Source organism: Trichechus manatus, unplaced genomic scaffold, assembly GCF_000243295.1.
Source record: "Trichechus manatus latirostris isolate Lorelei unplaced genomic scaffold, TriManLat1.0 scaffold00020, whole genome shotgun sequence".
NCBI classification, from domain to species: domain Eukaryota; kingdom Metazoa; phylum Chordata; class Mammalia; order Sirenia; family Trichechidae; genus Trichechus; species Trichechus manatus.
Genome location: NW_004443956.1, coordinates 22079073 through 22102130, shown reverse-complemented (window position 1 = coordinate 22102130; position 23058 = coordinate 22079073).

The window sequence follows — 23058 nt, the reverse complement described above, 5'->3', positions numbered from 1 at the left end:
AAAAAGTCATCTACAAAGGAGAGTCAATAAGAATAAGCTCAGACTACTCAACAGAAACCATGCAGGCAAGAAGGCAATGGGATGACATATATAAAGCCTGGAAGGAAAAAACTGCCAGCCAAGAATTATATATCCAGCAAAACTGTCTCTCAAATATGATGGTTAAATTAGTGCATTTCCAGATAAACAGAAGTTTAAGGAATTTGCAAAAACCAAACCAAAATTACAAGAAATACTAAAGGGAGTCATCCGGTTAGAAAATCAGTAACATCAGATACCAACTGTGCTAATTTAGATGATCCCTTTCCAACTGATAGTGAATTTATGTGGGCAATCTCTTGTTTAAATTCCTGATGAATGCGTTGGCAATGCACTTTGAGAACTTTAGGATTACCTTTAGATATTGATAGTAATAACGCTAGTGAATACTGAAAAGGTAATGTTAAAATTGTTACACATTGTAAAATGAAAGTCAGAAGAAAACCCATTGTTCCAACACTCAGGATATTTTTTGTAGCTTCAATTCCTACTTAAGGTATAGTTGAATTGGAGAAATCTTTAATAAATTTGTCAATTGCTATGGGACAAATAGCAGACAAATTTGGTAGTGGGATGGAATCACAACAGTGAGCGCTGATCTCATAAGCCAAAGTGACATGAGATAACAAAATAGCCTTAGATTTTTTTTTATTATTCCAAGTAAGTGTAATCTGTGTTGTAGACAAGATACACATAGAATTGGGAGAGCCAGCTACTTGGTTACACCAGATTTGTTTGATTGGTTACCCTCAGGAGTAAGTATATGGGCTAGATCACTATTGCAAGGAATAGTAATATTCTTAGTCTATATCCTGATAGTATTAGGTATAATAAAATTTATCTTCTATTGTCTTACACACTTAAAAGGTAAAGAAGGCCTCTTGCTAAAATGTTGATGTACATTGAGTTTGTTCACTCTGGCAATGTGACGAGAACATCGCTTTTACTTAATAACCTGGTGAAGAACCAGATGGTATCTAGTGGAAAACCAGCACTGTGAGTTTAAAGAGTCTGCAATGGCCACCATCTAGGAGCTCGACTAAGTCCAGGTATTGATCATCGATGTGTTATCTCCTATCTCCAATCAAAAGGAGAGAATGATTTAGAAATAATATTGGAGTTATTATTCCCTCTCCTTGATCATAGAGTATGTGACCCAGCTGGAGCTGGGCACATAGGGACTCACAAGGACACATCAATTGGGCCCTCAGGTATAAAGACAATAGCTAAAATAATCTTGGAAAATATCTTTGAGGGAAGCTTTCACATAAAGCCAATGAAACAGAACACAAAAGATTTCCATACTTTTTGTCTTTTTCTATTAATATTTAGTGAATAGAAATTCGTTGGACCAATGAAGACCCTCTTGACTGTCCTTACTAAAACTTGTACCAATGATTGTTAAGAAAGACAATTCAAAATGTAGGATCACAGTTTCTAGCCAATCTGTGAAAAGGCTAAACTTTCGATGGTTTTGCCCATTTGTAATGTTAATATATACTGATGATTTTGTAATGGTATTTGTATTTGGGCAGACATGGCTGTGGCAGCATAAATTTGTCCGTTTTCCCATTTTTGCCTTTTCTGTAATATTCTTTGGACTTGGGCAGACATGGCTGTGGCAGCATGGTTGTCCATTTCCCACTTTTTCCTTTTCGAATATATGCCGAATAAAACTTTCTTTTTGCTTTACTAAAGGTTGAGATGTTTTTTCCCCGACAACGCCCTCATCTGAGATCCTGTGAAATCTAGAATACAGGTTATCTGCTTCCAAAATACAATCGTGGAACAGACACAAAGTATACATTTCCATTACAAATGGGAGAAATTGGAAGGAAAGAAGGGAGAGTGGTCACCAAACAAATCTAAAACCAAGCAGAACAATTAACTCTCAAGGCTTGGAAATAATCCTCTGTTAGCTGAGATCATCCAGGCAATGGCCCTGTCCTCCAGACTCTGGGTGTTTGCCATGCTCTCTGGATTCAGAGTGGAGGTCCCTCAGCCCTGGACTTCAGCTCCACCGTCCTGGCTCACTGGGATGGCAACTCTGCTCCGTTGGCTTTGGGTGGCCACATTCTCCTAGTACTTCTGAGTGGCAACCTCACCCCATTGGCCTTGGCAAGCCCCATTCTTCTGCCCCTTGGCCATGGCAACCCCTCCCCCTTAGCTCTGGGCAGCAGTCCCATCCTCTTGGCCAAACTGAATGGTAGCCCCACACTCCAGAACTGAGTTGGTGAAGATCTGGAAGCTGTGGCCCCACCCTTTGAGACCGAGGCAGCTCTGGTTCCCGTGCTCCATCCAACAGTTTTGCTGATCTCTGAGCTGCTCCAAGGATGATTCTTTTCTTTTCTTGAAGCACAACAGATGTACTATATTTTTACTCAAATCACACACGATTTTTGTGTTTGTTTGCCAGCTGTGCCCTTCTCCTTCCCCATCCCTTGCTCGTGAGGTACCCTCACAAGCACCATTGTGCCAATCCTCTTCCACATGTTGCTGTAAAAAAATTAGTATGGCAGCACTTAGGAAAATACCTTACAGTGGAGGGCATGGCTGGCAAACAAATGCAGAAGGCACGTGTTATTTGCATAAAAATAAGGTAGCTCCTTTGGCCCGTTTCCTGCCTGTAGAATACCATGAGGCAGAGGATGTTCCCTCCTTTCATTCTTTCTCTGTCCCCTTTAGTTTAAGTTGATGGGTTTTCTGCTGTGGTAGTTGGTTAGATCCATCAGTTACAGGCTTAATCTCTTTAACAAAAGATTGTGTAACCATGTCCTTAGTGAACATTTTAGGGCACACGTCCTTAGTTTGCACAAGAGAATTTTCCAAATTCTGTTTTGTTTTCATTTTTCACAGTTCATTTTTAAGGCCATCTCTTTCCTGTTGCATTTTGCTATAAGTGGAAAGGAGAATGCACGTGGCTCCTTTAAGATGTTGCTTAGATCCTGAGGCTTACCCTTCAGCCAAAGATTAGACAGCTTCATAAAACAAAACGAGACTAATGGGGCACAACAGCCCAGGACAAGGACTAGAAGACAGGAGGGGACAGGAAAGCTGGTAATAGGGAACCCAAGGTCGAGAAGGGAGAGTGTTGACATGTCGTGGGGTTGTTAACCAATGTCATAAAACAATATGTGCACTAATTGTTTAATGAGAAACTACTTGTTTTGTAAACCTTCGTCTAAAATACCATTAAAAAACAAACAAAAAGTTGTTGCTTAGAAATCTCCTCAGCCAGATATCCAAGTTCATCACATACAAGTTCTTCCTTCCACGAAACATTTGAACATAATTCAGACAAGTTCTTTGTCACTGCATAAAAAGCATCACCCCTCCTCCACTGTCCAATCACATGTTCATCATTTTTTTTAAAGCCTTACCATAAACACATTTAACATCCACATTTCTAGCCACACTCTGTGGCTGGTACCATATGTGTTCTCTAAGATGATAGAGACTTTCTCTATAGTGCTCCTCACTTCCATCTGAGCCTTCACCAGACTTGCCTTTGACGTCCATCATTCTACCAACAGTCTCTTTAAGGCAATCTAGGCTTTTACTATTAGGTAACTTAAAACTCCTTCAGCCTCTACCTCCTACCCAATTCCAAAACCACTTCCACATTTTAGGTATTTGTTAGAGTAGCACCCCACTCTTGGCACCAAATTCTGTCTTAGTTTTCTAGTGCTGCTATAATAGAAATACCACAAATGGGTGGCTTTAACAAACAGAAATTTATTTTCTCACAGTTTAGGAGGCTAGAAGTTCGAATTTAGAGTGCTGGCTCTAGGGGGAGGCTTTCCTCTCCTTGTTGGCTCTGGAGGAAGATCCTTGTCTCTTCAGTTTCTGCTTCCTGGTTCCTTGGAGATCTCCATGTGTCTTGGTATCTATCTTACCCTATCTCTCCTTCTTTTGTTTTCTTGTTTAATCTCTTATATCTCAAAACAGATTGACTTAAGACACACTCTACACTAATCCTGCCTCATTAATATAACAAAGAAAACCCATTCTCAAATGAGACTATAACCACAGGCATAGAGGTTAGGATTTACAACACATATTTTGGGGGAACACAATTCAGTCTATAACAGGTATATAACATGGAATTTCTTTCCATTTATTTAAGTCTTCTTTAATCTCTTTCAGCAGTGTTTTATAATTATTGTATAAGTCCTTCACATCCCTTGTTAGATTTATTCCTAGGTACTTTACTCTCTTGGATACTATTGTAAACAGATTTGTTTCCTTAATTTCCTTTTCAGATTTCTCATTGCTGGTGTATAGAAACTGATTTTTTTTTTGCTGATCTTGTACCCTACAACTTTGCTAAATCCCTCTATTAGCTCTGAAAGTTTTCTTGTGGACTCTTTGGGATTCTTTATATATAGGATCACATCATCCTTGAATAGAGATAATTTAACTTCTTCTTTTCCAATCTGGAAGCCTTTTATTTCTTTTTCTTGTCTTATTGCTCTGGCTAGGACTTCTAATACAATATGAAACAGAAGTGGTGAGATTGGGAACCTTTATCTTATTCCCAATTTCAAGGGGAAAACTCTCAGTCTTTCTCAATTAAGTAAAATATTGGTTGTTGGCTTTTCATATATGCCCTGAATCATACTGAGGAATTTTCCTTCTATTCCAATCTTCTTTAGGTTTTTCATTAAGAAAGGGTTTTAGATTTTATCAAATGCTTTTTCTGCATCCATGAAGATGATCATGTGGTTCTTTTCCTTTGTTCTATTGATGTGGTGCATTACGTTGATTGATTTTCTAATACTGAATCATTCCTGCATTCCTAGAACAAAGCCCACTTGGTCATTGTCATGGATTGAATTATGCCCCCCCCCCCAAATGTGTGTATCATTTTGGCTGGGCCATGATTCCCAGTATTGTGTGATTTTCCTATATGTTGTAAATCCTGCCTCTATGATGTTAATGAGGGAAGATGGGCGGCAGTTGTGTTAGTGAGGCAGGACTCAATCTACAAAATATTGTGTCCTGAGGCAATCTCTTGAGATATAAAAGAGAGAAGTGAGCAGAGAGACATGGGAACCTCATACCACCAAGAAAGCAGTGCCAGAAGCAAAGCGTGTCCTTTGGACCTGGGGTCCCTGCGTGGAGTAGCCTGGTCCAGGGGAACATTGATGAGAAGGCCAACAGAGAGAGAAAGCCTTCCCCTGGAGCTGATGCCCTGAATTTGGACTTTTAGCCTACTTTACTGTGAAGAAATAAATGTCTCTTTGTTAAAGCCATCCACTTGTGGTATTTCTGTTGTAGCAGCACTAGATGACTAAGACAGTCATGGTGTACGACTCTTTTAATATGCCATTGGATTCTGTTTGCTAGTATTTTGTTGAGGATTTTGCATCTATATTCATAAAAGAAGTTGGCCTGTAGTTTTCTTTTCTTGTGGTGTCTTTGGTTTGGGTATCAGGGTTATGTTTGCTTTATAGAATAAATTAGGGAGCATTCCTTCCTTCTGTATCTTTTGGAAGAGTTTAAACAATATTGGTGTCAATTCTTCTCTAAATGTTTGTTAGAATTCCCCAGTGAAGCCATCTGGTCCAGGACTTTTTTTGTTGTTGGAGGAGGTTTTTGATTGCTGATTTCATCTCTGCACTTGTTGAGACTTTCTGTTTCCTCTTGAGTCCATTTAGGTAGCTTGTGCTTCTAAGAATTTGTCCATTTCATCTAGGTTATCCTGTTTGCTGCTGTACAGTTGTTCATAATATTGTCATAATTCTCTTTATTTCTATTGGGTCAGTTGTAATGTCCCCTCTTTCATTTCTCATTTTGGTTATTTGCATCTCTTCTCTTTTTTTTTCTTTGTCAGTCTAGCTAAAGGTCTGTCAATTTTATTGATCTTTTCAAAGAACCAACTTCTGGCTTTATTGATTCTCTTTATTGTTTTTCTGTTTTTTATTTTATTTATTTATGCTCTGATTTTTGTTATCTCCTTTCTGCTGGTATATTTGGGCTTAGTCTGAGTTTCTCTTTCTAGTTCTTGTAGTTGTCGAGTTAGGCTGTTGATTTGAGATCTTTGTTCTTTTTTGATGTAGGCATTGAATGCTATAAATTTTCTTTTGAGTACTGCCTTTGCTGCATCCCATAAGTTTTGGTATATTGTGCTTTCATTTTCATTTGACTGTAAGAAATTTGTGATTTCTCTTTTGATTTCTTCCTTGACCCATTGGTAGTTTAATAGTGTGTTGTTTAATTTCCATATGTTTGTGCATTTTCCAGTTTTTTTGTTTGCTTTTTCCTCTATTTATTTCTAGGTTCACTCCATTGTGGTCAAATACTTCTTATTATTTCAATCTTTTTAAATTTATTCAGACTTGCTTTGTGACCTAACATGTGGTCTATCCTGGAGAATGATCTATGCATACTGGGGTAGAATGTATATAGTGCCGTTGGTAGATGGAGTGTTCTATATATGTCTGTTAAGTATAGTTGGTTTATAGTGTCATTCAGGTACTCTGTTTCCTTGTTGATCTTCTTTCTAGATGTTCTGTCCAGTATTAAAAGTAGTGTATTGAAGTCTCCAACTATTAATATATCTATTTCTCCCTTCAATTCTATCAGTGTTTGTTTATATGTTTAGGTGCTCTGATGTTGAGTGCATATATATTTATGATTGTTAAATCTTCTTGATTAATTGACCCTTCTATCACTGTATAATGTCCATCTTTATCTCTTCTAACAGATATTGTTTTAAAGTGTACTTTTTCTGATGCTAATATTGACACCCTAGTTCTCTTTTCTGTTATTATTTGCCTGGAATATTTTTTTCCATCCTTTCACTTTCAACCTATTTGTGTCCTTGGGTCTAAGGTGTGGCTCCATAGGATTTCAATGGCTGACTTTTTGGAAGTAGATCACTATGTCTTTCTTCCACTGTGCCTCTGAGTGGACTCAAACCGTCAACCTTTAGGTTAGCAATAGAGTGCGTTAAATCATTTTTACAACCAGGGACTCCTTACAACCTGTTAGAGATGAATATTGTTATGATTATGTGGATCCTAAGTTTCTTGAGGGACAAGAACATATTATCTTCTTTGTTAGCACAAAGCTGAGCACAGAGATGGTATTCAATAAATAAGAATTTGAGTGAATAATTATCCTGCAGTGCCTGAAACAACATTGGACATGAGTCTCCAGGCCCTTTTTGAAGCCTTTTAAGAAAACTCCAGAGATTCCACTTTAGAGGACTGTGGCTCCAATGAGTCAGAATCTCAGGAAGCGGTTTGGACAACAGCCTTGGAAGAGCAGAGCCTTCCCCTGACCTGCAAGCTCTGATTCATGAGATCACATCTTCCATCCTTCCTTTCTGCCCTGTCACACCTTGTCACATGGGGGCCTTAAGACTTTTGCAACCAAGACCTTGCAAGAGAACCATATTCTGTCTTCTGTTCTGGCAATGCAGGACGGAATTTAGACTCATATCTAACCTTAAGATGTTATTTCTACAACAGTCTGTAGGCAACTCACAATCTCCCCAATTAGTGGTAGCAGCTACTTGTTGCCTGCACCCAGAGCTTCATCTCCAGCAATGCCAAATATCCCACTTCTATTTCCATCGTCTGTGAAGGCCTCAGCCTGAGGTTGATGGCATCACTGCACAGGGCATTTTCAAGAGCCTCCACAGCCACCCCTCCCTCAAAGTTGATCCCCTGCCTCAGCATTGTTCAAACAACCCCTGGATTCCCAGAGGGCACAGCTTTGCTATCCACGGATGAGATGATAACATAGTTTCATCTCAGAATGTGATGGAATTGATATATGTGTCTGTGTTCTTGAGGATAAGTCTCTGCAACTCGATCTGTTAGCTGGAAGAGAACCATGCTTTGCCGAGAGCGTCCTGGGTACCTGAAGCAGTGCTCATTTTACAAAGGAGGAAACTGAGATGGAGAAGTATTACATGGCTCACCCAAGTCATACAAGCAGCAAGTGGGGGTAGTGGCGGAAGTGAGGAACAGGTGGGATGCAATCTCAGCTCTGTCAGGTGCCAAAGCCCAGGATCTTTCCTGACCAATGATGGCAAGTACGTGGCACATGTACCACAATGACCCTTCCGTGCCCATCACAGACATCATTAATTGATCAGGGCCCTCTTTACTGAGAGCACTGTCATGACCCCAGAATCCTTCTCAAGTGGTGCTTCAGGCACCCACCCCCAGGGCTGGTAAGTGTGCAACAGGAAACCTTTTGCCATCCCTGCCCTTGACCATGCTGCCTCCCAGTTGATGCTAGTTCTCTGGGAAGAGGTGCTCCTAGAATTGCTGTTGGTATGGGAAAGTAATCAGCGCAGTCAGTCTGTGGGAACTGTATAGGCCAGATGACCTGATCCCTCAACAAATAGTGTGGGAAAAGGTAGGGGCACAATGGAGGAGGAACCTATAAAATAAAAATGATTTAAAAGACAAAACAAAAAAACCCAAAAAAACAAAAGAAAACAAAACAAAACAAAAAACAACCCAAAACAAGCAAAACTAAACTATAGTGCTTAGAGATATCTATGTAGGTAATAAAACTGTAGAGAAAAGAAGGGGTTACCGTAGAAGCCAGAAGAGGGGTTATTTTGGGGCAGGCAGCAGAAAGCTGTGATTGGGCCAAGGCACCTGGAGGTCTTCTGGACACTGGCAAAGTTCTCTTTCTTGACTTGGGTTATGTGATGGTTAAGATTGTGTGTCAACTTGGCTGGGCCATGATTCTCAGTGTTTTAATGTAATCACTCCCATGATTGAATATACTGTGAGTAACCAATCAGATGAAAGGGAGTCTCCTTGGGGGTGTGGCCTGCATCTGTATATAAGCAGACGTTCTGGCTTTTTGCTCTCTCTGGATCCTGCGGCTGCCTCCTGTCGTCTCATCTCCCATTCTTGGGACTTGAGCTGTCAACTTATCTGCCGAACCTGGGGTTCATCGATCTGCACAGCCTGTGAGCGGGAGCCCTGCTCTTCAAACTGCTGATCTTGGGCTTGCCAGCTTCTGCAGCTGTGTGACTTGGAAGAGGCCTCTACCCTAATCCACGGACTTGGGACATTCTAGCGTCTACAATCACGTGAGCTGTTTCCTTGATATAATCTCTCTCTCTATATATATATTTATACACTTTACTGGTTTTGCTTCTCTAGAGAACCCAGCCTAAGACAGGTTATAAGAACTCATTAAGTTATACAATGTATGGGATCCTGTATCTGTGCTCTGTTACACAATAAACAGCTTTTAAATGAATTGGGGGTCAGTGACAGCGATTAGCAGTGCAGTGAGGAGTGAAATGATTCTGGTGATGTGGAAGAGACTCCTTAGGTATCAATGTGTGGTCATCAGGTGCCTTTGGTGGCATCCAATCTGGAGTCCTTTCAGATTGAGGGGATCCATTGCCATGTGGGGATGGAGACAGGAAGGGGGTCTGGGTTCATGCGAGGTTTCCCTATGTCCCTTCACCTCTCTGAGTCTCATACCATCCCTCCAAGATCTCTAAGTTCTCCTCCAAACCTAACTTTCTGGGACTAGTGGTGCAACGGCACCCTGACTCTACAGCACAGAGTAGCTACGCTCTTCTTCTCTGGCTTCTTGGTCCACTTGTCTTGCTTCCTGGGCTCCCCATGTTCCTCACTTCCATTGGATTTGGGACTCACTTGTGGGTTGTATCAGGCTCTGCCTTTGGCCCGCCTGGGTCTTCTCATCTCTTCTCTGGATCCATGCACATCTGCCATGGGCTGCCTCCCCAACTTCCAAGAAAACCCCGACTCATAGCAACCCTCTAGGACAGAGTAGAAGTGCCCCATAGGGTTTCCAAGTAGCAGCTGGTGGATTCGAACTGCCGACCTTGTGGTTAGCAGCTGAGCTCTTAACCACTGTACCACCAGAGCCAAGAGAGGGGATGGAAAAGAAAAGGCTGGAGCAGGGGAAATCTATGCACTGAGTGTTCATGGATTATCTGAAAATATCTATGTGACATTATTTGGAACTTTTACTTGAGATCTAGACTTTATCAAGTACTGAATCTAGTTTTGGAAATAAAATAATATACCTTACAAGGCCAGGATTGTGGGACTATGAATCTTCGGAAGCTAGGACTTAGTAGCCCCTCTGTGCATTCACATGCAGGTGCGTCGGTAGTCACAGGCTGCTGATCATTCTTTGTGGAGCCAACCTAGCCTTGGCTCCCTGACTGTGTACTCTGCATCTTCCTGTGACACACCTTCCTTTGGGTAGTTTGCAGCTAAGTCCATCTCATCTTTGGAAAACAGGACATGGGGGCATTCAGGAAGTTCGATTTCCTCCAACTTTATCATCCTCTAAAGGTTATAAAATCAACATAGTCCACCTATCAGAACAGAAAGATACAAGAGCAAGAAGGAATCTCTGAAGAGGATTTGATTGACAAAGCTAAAGAAGAGAGTATTGGTTTGTCACCAGGGCACAAAAAAGAAAATGTCAATGACAATTATGTCCTTAGTGCCACCTCCCCATTACACCCCATACTGTAGACCCACTGACTAGTCTACATTTCTACCTGTAAGTCTGGTAGGCATCACAAACTTAGGGTCTCAGTCACTGAGTGCTTCTATAACACAAATACCACAAAAGATGCCTTTAAAGAAGAAAAAATTATTTTCTCAGAGTTCTGGAGGGCAGAAGTCTCAGTCAGGGTCTCAGCTGTGTCAATGCCTTCCTTGTAGGTAGTCCCAGGTTCCTTGGTTCCTTGGCATTCCTTGTCTTGTAGATGATCCTCACGTGGTGTCTGTCTTCCCCCACATGTGTGTCTGTCCTGGTCTTTGTATAACTCAGAAATGATTAGGGTTAGGACCACCCTACACTAGTATGGCCTCAGTAACATAACGGAAGAAAACCTCATTTCCAAACAAGGTCATATTTACAGGTACAGAGGTTAGAATTCCAACACATATTTTGGGGGGCACAACCAAATCCATAACACTTAGCAAGTTAAAACACAGATTTGTGATCCCACTTCCAAAACCTGCTCCCGATCTCAGTAAATGGCACCACCCTTCAGTCAGTTTCTTCCTCCTTTCTCCTGGAGTCTCACATCTAATTCGTCATCGAACCCTGGCAGGTCCAGGTCCAGAACCGATGGCAAATCTGACCATCTCTCACTACCTCTGCTGCTGCACCTTGGCCAAGCCACTCTGCATGCCCACCTGGACTGTCACTGTCACTTCTTAACTGGTCTGTCTGCTTCCATTCTGGCCTCCTTGCAGGCTGTACTTGCTTCCTAAGGCTGCCTGGCCAAGTATGACACACTAGGTAGCTTAAAACAATAGAAATTGATTCTCTCACGTTTCTGGTGGCTAGAGGTCTGCATTCAGTGTGCCAGCAGGGCTGTGCTCTCTCCAAAGGCTCCAGGGAAGACCCTTTCTTATCTCTCTCAGCTTCTGGTGGCCCCAGGAGTTCCTTGGTTTGCAGCTGCAGCATAACTCCATAGTCACATGGCTGTCTTCCTCTGTGTGTCTCTGTCTCTTCTCTTCTTTTGTAAAGACACTGATACTGGATAAGGACCCATTCTGACCTCACATTAACTCAGCTGATCACATCTTCAAAAGCTCCTGATTCCAAACAGGGTCATGCTCACAGGTACAGGGGTTAGGACTCCTCTATATTTTGTTGGGGTACACAGGCTATTCTCACAGAGCGACCCAAGGGATACTTTTGAACTGTAAGTCAGGTCAGTGCCCTGCTGCTCAAGGCCCCACAGTGGCTCCATCACACTAAGCCAAACCCAAGGTCTCTGCAACTGTCCCTGCAGGCCCTGGCCTGGCTCTGCCTTATTCTCCGACCTTGGTCCCCACTGCTCCACCAGGACACAGCTTTGGCCACACTGGCCTCCTGCAGCTCCTTGTGCACACCAGTAAGGTTTTGCCTTAGGCCTTTGCACCTGCTCTTCTCCCTGCCTTTATTCCAGAGCTCTGCAGGCACATCCTCTTACTTCAGTCCTGACCTCACAGAGGCCTCTCTGCCCACCTTGTGTGAACCAGCCAGGTTGAGAAGCAGCTCTGCCTCTGTGTGCTGTGGGTGGAGCGCAGACGGAGCCACCTCTCTGGCAGTTACCTATCACAATTACACGTGCCCTGTCCTTCTCACCTGGCAATGCCATTTCCGGAAATTTATCCTATACATGTGTTTGTTTGCACGGCAAATGATCTCTCAAAAGATTTTTCATTATAATATAACAGCAAGACTGGAAGCAACCTTGTTATGGATTGAATTGTGCCCCCCAAAATATGTTGAAATTCTAATCCCTGTATCTGTAAATATGACCCTATTTGGAAATAGGATTTTCTTTTGTTCTGTTAATGAGGTCATACCAATGTAGGGTGGATCCTAAACCTAATCATTTCTGAGTTATACAAAGAGCAGATAAGACACAGAGACACACACTGGGGGAAGACAGACGACAGAGACAGGTACGTGAAAACTGTGAGAGCCGGAACTCCACGGCTTGTCTTGTTTTTCTGGGTCTCAGAAGTTTTCTGCCTTTGACAGGGTGCAGCCTTACCACTTTTCTATTGCTTGCTTTAGTGGAAACTATTTGAGTTTTCCTTCTCTTACAGATTTCCACCTTACAGTTTCCAGCTTTTGCAGGTTTTACCGTACATCTATAAGCCCAGGAACGCCAAGGATTGCTGGCAGCTACTAGAAGCTGAGATAGGCAAGAAAGGACCTCCCCTAGGGCCACACCCTGAATGCAGACTTCTAGCCTCCTCAACTGTGACGAAATAAATATCTGTTCTTTAACGACATCCACTTGCGGTATTTCTGTTACTGTAGCACTAAATGTCCTTCAAAAAGGGACAGGTAGAAAACTTATAGGTTATATTGTCCACAACTTACTTTAAAATACTATTCTTAAGCATAAACTGCATGATGTATGCGTGTGTGTATAAGTTAACATTAACCTTATCAGGATAGATGGGCTGACATTTGAAGGACCCAGTCAGAAATGGGAATTCCAAAGGAGTGTATCAAGTGTTGCTATCTAATTCTACACTAGAGGGTTTGTGAATTAGCACAGAAATATTAGAAAGTATTTGTTGGTGGTGAAATGACTGATACTCGAGACATCTAGTTGACCTGAAAGACTATGACGGCCATTCTGCCTCACACGTACCCAGTGCTGCTAAGGAAGACTGGGGGACAGACCTTTTCCATATGTCGCTTTGCAAACTGCCGTCCAGAGCCTACACGTTGGTGGCCTTGCCACGGTCATGAAGGTTACTCTGGAAGGCCTCTTGGCAGGGCCAGCCCTGAACTTGGGTTTGATATTCTGCAGTCACTGCCTTGAAATTCTCAATCATTTTATCTTTGAATATGTGGTTTTTAAGTGAAGTTCAGTTAGTGCACTTGGCTGCTGAACGAAGGTTGGAGATTTGAGTCTGCCCAGGTACTGAGTGCATCCCTGCACTCAGAAGAAAGCCCTGGCGATCTACTTCTGAAAAATCAGCCATTGAAAACGCTGTGGACCACAGTTCTACTCTCATACACATGGATTGCCAGGAGTCAGGTGGACTCAACATCAAACTGGTTTACTGGTAGGTGAAGGGGGCTTGCTCATGGTCCCACCTCCCGCTGCTTTCTTGCTTTCCAAGGATGGGGTTTCAGGCTCCTCTTTCTGCCGTTGCCCCAACTACTGCCACCCCTGTCCTGGTGGGGGCCGAGTGTGGGGATTCTTTGCCTTTCCCTGCCCTGCTCTGTGCCCCAGAGGCTGACCCTGTGGACGGCATCACTGGGCTCTCTTCCCTCTGGCATCTGGTTAGGTTCACCCACCGCCAGGCACTGGCAGGAGGCTGGAGGGTGGGCAGGGTGAAAACTGGCCATCTCTCTGCTCCCTCCTGCCTCAGGCCTCCTTTCTTTTTTTTTAAAATTGTACTTCAGGTGAAAGTTCACAGAGCAAATTAGTTTCTCATTAAACAATTAATACACATGACATTGGTTGCCAACTGCAACATGTCAACACTCTTCCCTTCTTAACCTTGGTTTCCCCATTTTTATTCGTCCAGCTTTCCTGTCCCTTCCTACCTTCTCGTCCTTGTCCCTGGGCTGGTGTGCACATTTAGACTCATATACATGGTTGAGCTGTGTACCTTTGTTTGTTTTATAGCTCTGCCTAATCTTTGGCTGAAAGGTGAACCTCAGGAGTGACTTCAGTACTGAGCTAAAAGGCTGTCTGGGGGCCACAATCTTGGGGTTTTTCCAGTCTGTTAGATGAGTAAGTCTGGCTTTTTTTTTTTTTGTGAGTTAGGATTTTGTTCTCCATTTTCTCCAGCTTTGTCCGGGACCTGTTATTGCGATCCCTGTCAGAGCAGTAGGTGGTATAGCCGGGCACCATCTAGTTGTGCTAGACTCAGTCTGGTGGAGGCTGTGGTAGTTGTGGTCCGTTAGTCCTTGGGACTAATCTTTCTGTTGTGTCTCCGATTTCTTCACTCTCCCTTGCTGCAGAAGGGTGTCAGGCCTCCTCTCTGGCAGTGTTCATGTCCCCACAGCCTCACTCCTGGGTGGGCACACAGGGCTCCAGTTTTCTTGGTTTCCTAGTGCTGCTGTGACAGGGATACCACAAGTGGGGCCTTTAAAGGGCAGAAACGTATTTGCTCACAGTTCTGGACGTTAGTCCAAGTCAGGGTCCTGGCCTGCGATCCCTTCCTGGTTGGCAGCCCTGGGCTCCTTGGTTTGTAGAAGATCCTCGCACGGCACCTGCCTCCTCACGTGTCTGTGTCTAACCTGCTCCTTTTATAACTCAGAAGTGATTAGGTTTAGGACACACCCTGCACTGATATGGCCTCTAACATGACAAAGTAAGCCCTATAGCCAAACAGCATTACATCCACTAGTATAAGGGTTAGGATTCCAACACATATTCTGGGGAGACACAATTAAATCCACAACCTGCAGGATGCCCAGGTAAATGAATTCCAGATAAACAACATTTGGAACATACTTATGCTAAAGAATATTCGTGGTTTATCTGAAATTCAAGTTCGTTTAACCGGCAGCCCGACTTTTCAGACCTAGAGGTGGTGTGACCTCCCAGTGTTGCTGAGTTTCTGGGAGCCCCAACATCTGCTGGCTGCTTCCCTGCTAATCTTTGCTGGTTAACCTGCTGGTTAAACCAGTCACTGTCGAGTCAACGCTGACTCGTGGAGACCCCATGTGTGTCAGAACAGAACTGCTTCATAGGGTTTTCTTGGCTGTCATCTTTACGGAAGCAGATGGCCAGGCCTTTCTTCTTCGGTGCTGCTGGGTAGGTTCAAACCACCAACCTGTAGGTTAGTAATGAAGCACAAACCATTTGTGCCATGCAGGGACCTAACCTGCCTGCACCTCTGTAAATAGCCCTTCAGGAAAGTCTGGTTGACAAGGCAGCAGAGCCCAAATATCGAGCAGTCACATGCCATACAGCCACAACAAGCTGGGCATTTTGTTCAAGACCCCAGTGACGGCACAGCCCAGAGAATGAGCGTTCTTCTCCACTCTGCTCTGCAGTGACTGGGGGAGCATTTTCTACTGCTGCGTGGACAGCAGATTACTTAATATGACTGATGGCGTTGCTGAAGATGTAAATAATTGAAACCACATCTTAAATTACTTAGAAGATTAAGTGTGCTTCACAGTTCCCCACAACTTGACCTGTACAGCCTGTTCGTAAAAACCATTACTGTTATCTGAGAGCTAACAACTTCAGGGGAGGAGGGAAGGGAAGCATCTGTGGAAAGACGGAGAGTTGAGAAAGGAAGATTAAATGTCAGCACTGTAAAACATTTATTGGGCAGTCATTCATCATTCATTCCTTTAACAATGTTGAGTTGAGTGCAGTTCTCATGAGTTTTTGGGAGACCAGTCTAGTTCAGGATTTCCCAACAGCGGCCCTGTTGGCCGCTTGGGCTAATGAATCTTTGTTGTGGGGGCCGTCCTGTGCACTATGAGATCTTTAGCAGCATCCCTGAACTTCATCCACTACATGCCAGTTGAGATAACCAAAAATGTCTCCAGCCATTGCCCAATGTCCCCTGGGGGGTGCAGTCACCCGAGTTGAGAACCTCTGGTCTCGTGGGAGAGTCAGAGAATGAATGAATGGACTATTATGCATGGGCCAAGTGCCTGAGACAGGTAGAAACCAAGCCAGAAGGAAGTCAGAGGAGGCTCGTTTCAGTGGGTCTTGGGGAACGACAGCGGGTTGCCAGTCAGTGGGTGAGGTGGCCCTTCACTGATATGAGGCACTTGGGACCTCTCCCTCCAAGAAACAAACTCTCAGATGAGCTGAGAGATGTTAGCATAAGCATCCTTGACCATCTCTGGGTGAGCCTGAGCAAGTCTGCGCCAGTCTTCTTCATCTTTCCCTAAAGGGAGCAACCAAGCTGGCGATTTCTTGGTTTCCAGTTCCCTAATGCAACATGCCTCCAGGCTATAGGCTGATGCCCAGGTAGTGTAGTAGCCTCTCAGAGCTGCTGTAACAAAGCACCCCAAAGTGGGTGGCTACAAGAACAGAAATTTATTGTCTCACAGTTCTGGAGGATAGGAGTCCAAAGTTAGGGTATTGGCCATGATGATTTCCCTTGTGGGCTCTGAGGGAGAAGCTGTCGGCAATTCTTGGCGCTCTGTGGCATGTAGATCACTCCAGTCTCTGCCTCTGTCTCCGTGTGAACTGTCTTCCCTCTTTGTCTATGTCTGTGTCTCTTCCTTTTACAGATAATACTCAGATGGAGTTATAGGAGCCCTGGAGGTGCAGTGCTTAAGTGCTCAGCAGCTAACTGAAAGGTTGGCTGTTCAAACCCACCCAGTGGCTCCACCAGAGAAAAGAAGTGGTGATCTATTCCCATAAAGATTACAGCCTAGAAGACCCTATAGGGCAGTTCTACTCTGTCATACAGGGTCGCTGTAAGTTGGAAAAGGAGCCATGGTGTCACAATGGTTAAAGTGCTAGGCTGCTAACTGAAAGTTTGGTGGTTTGAACCCACCAGCCTCCCTGCAGGAGAAAGATGTGGCAGTCTTGGAAACCCCGTGGGGCAGTTCTGCTCTGTCCTACAGGGTCACTATGAGTCGGAATCAACTCGAGGGCAACAGGTTTGATTTTTTGGTTTTAACAGTCAGAATGGCACATAACAACAACACCCAGATGGGATTAGGACCCACTCTATGACCTCATGTTAACTGATATCATCTTCAAGGACCCTATTTCCAAACAAGGTAATGCTCACAGGTACTGGGGGTTAGGACTTCAACATATCTTCTTTTTATTTTTAAAAAATTATTGTGGTATATACAGATACATAAAACAAAACACTTGCCATGTCAACATTTTTTACACATAAAATTCAGAGCCATCAGCATAGCTTTTTGGCAGACACAATTTAACCCGTAACAGGCAGGAACTGGCAGCTGTGCTGAAACAGGTCACTTTGTTAAGTGTTATCATTAAGTGACTATCTTGTTGGGTGCATTGAACTCTCCTGATTACCAGCCGTGTGGCCTTGGGCAGGTTACTAAGCTCTCTATGCCTTAGTTTGCTGATCTGTAAAATGCTGATGGTGACCTTACTTATCTCGTAGGGTTGTTACAAAGAATGCATGAGTTGGTTCACTTCAAGTGCTGAGAGCAGTGCCTGGAAAACACCCACACAAGCTGTTGTGTCACAGCCTCCTAACTGGCTGCTCTGCATTTATTTTCATTTTTTTCCCAATTTGCTTTCCCCACTGCATCCTGAGTGCATCTCTCAGAATGAAAATTTGATCACGTAAGCCCTCACCTTGCCTTCACATCCTTCAGTGGCTCCCCAGAGCCCTCAGAATGAAGTCCAAAGGCCCATATGGTTCACCACGCGGGCTTCCTCCTCCGCTCTCGGCACAAGCTTCGTCCTTGACCTTCACAACCCTCTGCTCCTTTCCTTTCCCTGGGCCTGGTTCAAGTGTCAGCTCAGAGGTCACTTAGGGAAGCCTTCCTGACCCTTCAGAGGAGACCAGGGCTAAGAGTGCTACAGGTTACTATGTTTTCTCTTCATGTCTGTCCACCCTCATCCCCATGCCACTTTCCTCTTATCACCTGCAAACACTGCTGACTTGAGCTCCATATCTGTTTAGCTCATCATGGAAGCATTAGCATTTGTGCAGGGCCTGGCACAGAATGCATGCTCAGTAAACATTTATTGAATGACTGTGTAAATATATAGATAAAACCGGCCCATCTTGGTCAGTTGAAGCCCATGAATGGACAAACAGTATAAACAGCCAGTTCATTCGGTTTATGTGTCTGGGGCCGGGGGAGTGGGGGTGGGGTGGGGGTGTGTGTTGATGGTTTTGGGCCCTAGAAGAATCTGAGAGCCAAGTGTTCCACACGGAAGAAAACAGTACCTCCAGTGGTTCCAAAGGCTTCCACACGCCTTGCTTTCATGGATAAGGGAAGTACTGGTCTTGGAACTTAGCACCTAGCTTTGGTTGTGTAACTAACCAAGTTGACATCAAGTAGTTAGTTGTTTAACCTGTCTGAGCTCCAGATACCTCATCTAGAAAATAAATGACTTGGAAATATGGTTTCCAGGTAAAATACAGAATGCCCAATTAAATTAGAATTTCAGATAAACAACACATAATTTTTTAGTATAAGTATTTTCCACACATTGTATGAGACCTACTTATAATAAAAAATTATTCATTGTTTATTTGAAATTCAAACCTGACTGGGAGTCCTGTATTTTTATTTGCGAAATTTGGAAGCTCTGCTTGGAAGTGGTTGCCCCTAGGAAGGCGTGGGGGAGAATGGTAGTAGGTGGGGGGACAAGGGGTATTTTTTATAAGAAGTTTTGCAAATATGCCAAATTTAGCATATAAAAATACAGGACTCCCAGTCAGGTTTGAATTTCAGATAAACAATGAATAATTTTTTAGTATAAGTAGGTCTCATACAATGTCTGGAAAATACTTGTACTAAAAATGGTCCTTAGTGGTGCAAACTGTACTTGTGCTCAGGAGCACTGCTCGGGTTTGTTTTGCTCGTGATAGCTGCTGCTGCTGCGAGCCTGGGGAGCTCATTTGTGCCTGGCTGGTCCCCACCCCTCTCTCCCCAGTGTTGAGTGTCTGAGCTGTAATATGGTGTTTGCACAACTTCCAAATCACGTAACATCCTATTGGTAAAGCTATATGGGACCACGGACATAAACTCAGTCAGTCATAGCCCAAATGGATGTTATCCAGCACATGACTGTATAATTCAGTGATACTGATTACATTAATCGTGTTGTACAACAATTACCACTATCCTTTTCCAAATTATTCCACCACCATTAAAAGAAACTCCAAAACCAAACCAAACCCATTGCGGTTGAGTCGATTCCAACTCATAGCGACCCTATAGGACAGAGTAGAACTGCCCCCACAGGGTTTCCAAGGAGTGGTTGGAGGATTTGAACTGCTGACCTTTTGGTTAGCAGCTGAGCTCTTAACCACTGTGCAACCAGGGCTCCAAAAGAAACTCAGTGCCCCCTATAATGACTCCCCCTTTCTCCCTTCTCCAGTCCCTGGTAACCATTAATAAACTTTGGTCTCTATTCACTTGTCCATTCTAGATATTTTATATAAGTGTTATCATACAATACTTGTCCTTTTGCAACTGACTTATTTCACTCAGTATATGTTCTCAAGGTTCATTCATTTTATAGGCTGTGTTAAAAATAATCAAAACTCATCGAAATTTGAACATAAGGTTTATTCTGAGCAGTTATTCTACATGCATATAACCAAAAACCCATTACCACGAGTCGAGGGTGGAGCTGTCCCATAGGGCTTCGAAGGAGTGGCTGGTGGATTTGTACTGCTGAACTTTTGGTTAGCAGCCGATCTCTTAACACTATGCCACCAGGGCTCCATATGCATATAGGGAGGCCATTTTGATTCCAGAAAAAAGCAAATGGCTAGAAGAAGCTAGGTACAATGGCGCTTATTGAGAGAGGAAGGAGAGAGAAATAGAAGATCACCACTGGCTAATCCTAACATGATTGATTGAACCCTGCCTTCCCCCTTTACTGAGATCAGCTGATAGCAATTTACTTCTGGCCCAAGGCTGCTAATAACTTGGCCCTCCATCCACCTGCAGACACGAGACTTTTTGAGATTTAAATTTTTCTAGCCGGATAAGACAAATTTACATTGCTATAGAGAGTTTCTGGCAGATTTTGGAGTTTAGGTCAGGCTTTTTACGACGCATATTTGGTTTTGTGGATAAGAAAAGCCTTAAAATCAAAGTGAGATGTCTGTTGTCAATTCTCCTCTTCAACACATGTATCAAGACTTCATTTCTCTTTATGGCTGAGTAACAGTCCAGCGTATGTAGGTACCACATTTTGTTTATCCATTCATCTGCTGGTGCACACTTGGGTTGTTCCTCCCTTTTGGCTATTGTGAAGAGTGTTGCAGTGAACATTGGTGCACAGGTTTCTGTTTGGGTTCCTGCCTTCACTTCAGTAGGACTGGAATTGCTGGGTCATGTGATAGTTCTAAGGGAGCCCTCTGGTGGTTCTGTGGTTAAGAGGTTGGCTGCTAACTAAAAGTCGTCAGTTTGAATCCACCAGTCGCTCCTTGGAAACCCTTTGGGGCAGTTCTACGCTGTCCTATAGGGTCACTATGAGTCAGAATTGACTCTACAGAAACAGGTTTGGCTTTTTTTTTTTTTTTTAATGGTAGTTCTGTGTTCAACTTTTTGAGGCACCGACTCACTTTTCCACAGCATCCAGGCCCTTTCTGAACTCAAAACCTCATTAAAAATAAATATAGAATAAAATAAAATAAATCTGTTCAACAAATACAGGAAATGCCTATCTTTTTCAAAGGGGCTTGTGAGAATGTTGAGCTCCAGCCTCTTCCTCCAAACCAGGCGGGATGCTAACTGGGGCACTCGAAGAGGAATTCCCTCAGGCCCTGCCAGGCACTCTGCCAACGCAACTGTGCCCAGAAATGCCTGCCTTGTTTTCTTTCCTTACCTGGAACTAAGGTGAGGTAAGGGCGGGGCAGCGGGACCATACCAGATGGTCTCTTCCTGTCTCCACTGAAGGATTTTACACAATCTTCTGGAACTACCCTTAGCTTTTTTTACTTATAAATCCGAAATTGACTTCCGCTGAGCTCTGTTGCCCAAGAGAATGGGTGGGGGAGTGCTGTGTGCGGTCACAGCGCTCCCTCCTGGCCACATCCGGAATGTGTCATGCTCAGCATTCTTGGACCTGCAGACAAGGCCCAACTCTGTTCTAGCTACTGCGGGGTTCCCAGAGAAGGGGCTGGCTTGGTTTCTGCCCTCAGACAGTCTTGAACAACTAGAGAACAGCCCGGGACAGTGCTTATCAGTCTTGGTATTTATATGTGTGGCACTGCTGATTGATATAAAATTAGTGCAGGCAATAGGCTATTACTCAGTCATAAAAAGAAATGAAGTCCTGACAATGCCACGAAATAGATGAACCTTGAAAACACTATGCTGAGTGAAATGTCAGTTATAGAAGGACAAACACTATATGATCTCATTGGTATGAAATATCTAAGATAGACAAATGTATAAACCTGTTGCGGCCAAGGCGATTCCAACTCGTAACGACCCCATAGAGCCTCCAAGGCTGTAAATCTTTAGGGAAGCAGAACTTTCGGTTAGCTGCCGAGCGCTTTAACCACTGCACAACCAGGGCTCGTTAGGCAAGTGTATATAAACCCAAACACCTGTTGCTGTTGAGTTGATTCCATTGACTTATGGCGACCCCATGTCTGTAAGAGCAGAAATGAGATCCATAGGGTTTTCTTGGCTGTGACTTTTTGTAGACTTCAGTTGATTAGAGGTTACCACGAGGGAGATGGGGAAAGGGGAACTCATTGCTTAGGGGACACGGAATGTCTGTTAAGGGTGATGGTAAAATTTGGGAATGAATAAGGATGATGGTTGAACAACATGATGAACATAATTAATGTCACTGAACAGTACATGGGAAGATTGTTGAAATGTTTTGTTATATATATTTACCACACACACAAAACAACCAAGACCCTTCCACTTTTCATCAGAAGTTTACAATGTAAATAAAGGCTAAACTGTGTGGTACAGGCTACCTGGCAGAGACAGAAAGCTAGAATCTTAAAAACTATAGTACAATATCATAACCAGGATATTGATATTGCTGTGATCCATTGATCTTGTCCAAATTTCTCCAGTTTTATTTGTACTCGTGTGTGTGTGTATATTTCGTTTTATGAACTTTAATCACATGTGTAGGTTTGTGTATCCACCACCGCGGTCTAGATGCAGAACAGTTTCATCTCCACAAAGACCCCTCTTGTTGCCCTTTTATAATCACACCCACCTCTCTCCCACGAACCCCAACCCCCAGCCTGTCATTAACCCCTGACAACCACTAATCAGTTCTCCATTTCTATAATTTAGTTATTCCAAGAATATTATATAAAAGAAATATTACAGTCAGTAATCTTTTGGGATTGGCTTTTTTCACTCAACAAAATTCTCTGGAGATTCATCCAAGTGGTTATGCGTATCAGCAGTTTGTTCCTTTTTATTGCTGAGTAGTTGTCTTGGTCATCTAGTGCTGCTATACCAGAAACACCACAAGTGAGTGGCTTTACCAAACAGAAATTTATTTTCTCTCAGCTTAGGAGGCTAAAGTTCAAATTCAGGGTGCTGACTCTAGGGGAAGCCTTCCTCTCTCTGTTGGCTCTGGAGGAAGGTCCTTGTCTCTTCTGAGCTTCTTCTCCTGGGCGATCTTCGCACGACTTGGAATGTGTCTTCCCCCATCTTTGCTTCTCGCTTGCTTGTTTAATCTCTTTTATATCTCAAAAGAGATTGACTCAAGACACACCTTGCACTAATCCTGTCTCATTAACATAATGAAGATAATTCAATTCCAAATGGGATTATAACCCCAGGTTTAGAGGTTATGAATTACAAAACAAATTTTGGGGGGACATAATTCAATCCATAAAATTCTGCCCTTTGGCCTCCCCAAATTTATGT